We start from the raw sequence: 4760 nt of genomic DNA on the forward strand, positions 1-4760 counted from the left end.
ATTTATTTTTTTAGTATTATTATCGAACAGTTGTTAAATAGTGTAAGTATTAAAAAAAAATTTTTGATTCCAGGTGGGAAAAAATGAGCACCATCAAAGTTTAAAAATAAGAGTTTGTAAGTTTGCCACAGATAACTTATAATATCTTTCAAAAGTTTAATTATCACCAATGAAACACAAAGGAATTAAACACATAAAACCGATAAAAAAAAACCTTGTGTTAGTATCAACTAGTACGAGGGGTGATCAAAAATTCTCGAACTATCTCTATATTATCTACAAAACCACAATTTAGATTAGAAACAAATTTGGTGCACACTGAAGTTCTATAAATAGCAATCTAATAAATTTTGCTCACAATGTGCAAATAAAGTCATTATGCAGGTACTTGTACAAAAATGGTTTAAAGTAACGTATAAGAATTTGTTCAAGTTTATTAAGACAAATGACTTCCAAAAATCAATCAATGATTGGATAATCGTATTGTGAATGAAGGCAGATGGTTGAATATGATACTTGTTATGTTCCCTAGAAAGCAAGTTTAAAAAGGGGTTTGTTTTAAATTAAGCAACATGCTATCAAAATCTCCAATTTACATTTTGAAAAACACTTGAATATTTCCAATAATAATCTATCAAATACCAAAGATATGTTTACTTTTGATCACCCTCCCCCCCCCCCTTTTTTAAATAAACATTTACAATTTTCATTACGGCGGAGCAACATTTGAAAAGGAATAAAATCATTCAGAGTAGGAGTTTTAATGAATCTTTTTTTTTTGTATTTGCCAATTTTGTCAAAATTAAAATTTTTAAGAGGAAAGAAAAAATTTCATAATTAAATATTTTATACCATCTTTAAAATACGTTTAGTTAACCCCCCAACTCAGGGAAAATTTTTGGGGCCCGTATTTATGGCGAAAAAAATTTTTTCCTTAAAATTTAAACATACATGTATTTGTTGACGGAAAAAAAAAACCTGTAATTGGATGTAAAATAAAATTGAGTGGGCCATTTCTAGGCAGTAGATTGGGAGGGGCACCCAAAATATTTTTTATAACAAATGGTCCTATAAGGCTAGTACATGTTCCATCACATACTTAGTAATGCAATTTTTTTTAATCTTTGGCACTATTTTGAAAAAAGAACATAGGATTTTTGGGGGGGGGGGGGGTAGTCTTTTTTTTTTGGATGATAGACATAGCATATGCAATGGACCTTTGTTTGCAAACATTGTGATTGCTTCTAAATTTCAAAGAAACAACTCAATATATTTTATCAAGCTTCGTATGTTCAATAAGCGAGAGCTTACAACGTATAACATAATGAGACATCATGTGTTTTTATGTCCAAACATTACTCCATACAATGTTTTGGTGATTGCAAACAATCAAAAATTTTTACGTGAGGTGCCTGAAGGAAATACTTTAACTGCCTATTTTTTCTATCTACCTGCTAAACAAAATAGACATATGTACCAACTTTTAATGTAAGACATGTAATTGCAATTTTTTTTTCATGCACCGCATATTGTTTGAACATTTTCAAATTAAATGCTAACATCCTCCTTGCAGTGCCCCATTTCAAAATAACTTTATCGCCACAGAAAAAAGACCCGAGTAAACACAAATGTTTAGGGCATTTTATAGTTTTTTTCTTGATTTTTAAAAAAACAAATTATCAAGACTTGTTCCACGAAAAATTAAATACAATCATGGTAATAAACGCATCTATCCACAGCAGATATATGCACATGATAACCACGTGCTCAGTGTAATAATATTAGCTAGGAAACTCGAGCTGCGAAAAAATTTTTTTCCCCGATTTGCTGGAGTGTGGTTAAAATCGCGTTTTTTAAATCAGACGAAGCGATGCAACAAATAAAAGTAGTAAGTAATATTACCTAATGGTTATAACTTAGTAATTTTTTGTCTTGATGTTATTATGGTCGCATTAATTCTAAAATCAATGTTATTCGAACTCTGTGTGACGAGGAATGGCGGACGAAATAAACACATGGCCTCAGGAAGACACACATATGAAAAATCAAATTTTTAAGAATTTTAGATAATGACAAGAAAAAAACGAAACAAATGGGTTTTGCCATATTATCAATGAATCAAACTAACACCATTTTCAATGCATTTTTCATTCGTGAAGTTAGCTGCGCAGTTCTACCATGATTAATTTCCTCCTAATTAAGACACAATAAACTTAATTATTTACTAATTTTGGTCTCTAACAGTAGGTAACTAGTGCATTAACATTTTGAGTAACTTTGGGCTATTTAGACATTTAAGGCATTTTGGCATTTCTTATTTTTTAACCCAAATAATCAAAATTTTCTTGTACATCCCCCTTAACTCTCTTCTCGCACATTTCATGTGTGCAACTCAGGGAATTCATGTATTGATTAAATATGGAATTTAAGTGACATTTCTGGTTGTGAATTATACCTATTTTATGGCTCAACGTGTGGTTAAAAATGTTGAAAACGACTACTTAATTTGCAGCATTTGTTTAGGAAGATATGAAAATCCTAAACTACTACCGTGTGGGCATACATTTTGTCGTCAATGTTTAAACGACCATATTACTTTGACAGTTACGGACCGTGCGGCTCAAGGGTTCAAATTTCCCAAAAACCGATCCCTTGTGAAACGACCGAAAGTGGGTCTAAATCCAAAGCAATGGGCGGACGCTTTCCCCAAGAACCTTTTTCGTGAGTTTAGTACAAGCTGTAGCCTCGCATGAAGGGGGGGTCCTCCGCCAGTCGGAGCAAATGCTTCCCAGAACACCGAACAGACGACTGATGGCGAAGTGGCGGGAAGTTTAACGGTCCTCGATGTAAAAGCATCCTGACAGACAGATTGAGTTCTTCTGTCTTGGTTGTAGTACTTCAATATGTCCAGTTTGTGCTGTGAGAGAACACAAAAAAGGACGTGTGAGTGTGTCTCTGTGTCCGAAGCGATGGAGAGACAGAGGCCAAGAATTCAAGCATTGAAAAGAAGATTGAAACTCAGATTCAAAAAATTCAAAGGTTAAACCGGGGGGATGGAATCCAAAAGGACCTTTACAAGTAGTAAAAAAGAAGATTGAATACACTGAATGACATAAAGCAAAAAGGGGGACCTTTTTCCAAGTGATTCTCCAGCAAGTGGAAGTTCTTCGTCAGCAAGTGAATGAGGCAACAGTGAATTTCGCGGGCGAAAACCGCAGCTGAACTCTGTTTTTAAAACATAGAATGACAAAGCTTACTTTTAAAACATGTCAAAATTTTAAACATAGGTGAGGTGTTGAATATTCTTCCTAGGATGGAAAAACAAGCAGACGAGTTTGACACTGCCATGCAAACTGCCAATCAAAATGCTGGAATGCAACTCGATGTGGTCACCAATACTTCATTTGAAAGTTTCCTACGTAATCCTCCACCAATCGGCACCCTTAAGGTTACACGTGGTAGTAGAAACAACACCAGAAGACCACCCAACAGACGGGACCAAACAAGAAACCGCAGTGGAAACCCATCTCGGAATACCAAAGGCAGACATCCACTGGAGCATGGACCGACAAACACTCCTCGGCCTACACGAAAAAGACCAACAAGAAGATCAGCAAAGTCAACGTAAAGTTGCGTCAGAGGCCGTGTCTGCTTGGCATCTGACAGGTGTTGTGTTTGTTGGAAATACCATTGTTGTAACAGATAACTTAAATGAGAGGTTCGACAAGGTCATATCATCACAGGCTCTGAATCTCACATTGCCCTTAGAAAAACCTGTTTCAATTTGCAACGTGTCTTGTCCTACAAGTGCAGGACACAACCAGATAAAAGAACCATTACGATAATATCAACAGAACGAGGATTGAATGTCAAAGGGACTGTGCGTACCAACAAAGCTTACGAAGGGATCGCTCAGATGCAGAGTGGGACTTTGTAGTGTCCTGCATCCAAGGCAGAATGTCCATTGACGTCATCGATGGGGGGTCACGTGTTAAAGTCGATTGAACGGTCGTACTCTCTTTGATGCCCACGCTTCCTGTCTGTTACCTCTGCAGGGAGAGTGATCGTCACCGACAAGGAGCAGAAACACATTGTCAGCCTCAACTTCGAAACTAGCCAATTAGACTGGACCACTCTACCCAGTACTCTCCCTGGGGATTGGCTTGTGACCAGGATGGGAAAATATTTATTTGTTTGGACAACAATTCTGTACAAGTCGTCTCCGAAGAGGGCCACCTGATCCAGGACAAATTTTTTCCCAAAACGATGGAATCAAAACCCACATGCAATATGTGCGCGTCGTGGACAAATTGCCATGACTGAATTTGGACCAAGTTTGTTGTTCCTAAAGCCCCTTTTGTGTATATTGCAAAATTCAGTAACTACTAATTTTTGCATGCAAAATATTTTTCTAGAAAACATAAATTTGATGCATCTTTCCGTTGTACGTCCTCTGTAAACATTTGAACATATCCAGTTTCAACATAATAGCTAGCTTTGGCCAAATTAGGTGAAGGAACACAAAAATTACACATCTTTTCGGGTACTGTGAGACGGACCCAAATCTTTGGAAACAATATTAAAGAAACCTTTTGGACGTCAGACAAGCACAATTCTAGTAAATAATGTAGATAAAAAAATCTACACCTGGAAAGGTTAAAATTGAATCTTTTGATTAAAAAATAAATGAAATTCAAGTCCTTTAGGTTCGGGGCTCATCTCCTTTTGGGCAAGATCAAGATAATCAGGATAGGTACTTT

The 4760-nt window shown here is 36.2% G+C and overlaps 1 pseudogene; it reads left to right on the forward strand.

Annotated features, from left to right (window-relative positions):
- Positions 1-2462: 2462 nt before the first annotated feature.
- LOC134253711 (uncharacterized) lies at positions 2463-4389 on the forward strand (annotated as a pseudogene).
- Positions 4390-4760: the final 371 nt, after the last annotated feature.

The sequence above is a fragment of the Saccostrea cucullata genome, unplaced genomic scaffold (assembly GCF_032062105.1).
Source record: "Saccostrea cucullata isolate Sc308-1 unplaced genomic scaffold, CSIRO_AGI_Scuc_v1 ctg18944, whole genome shotgun sequence".
NCBI lineage: Eukaryota > Metazoa > Mollusca > Bivalvia > Ostreida > Ostreidae > Saccostrea > Saccostrea cuccullata.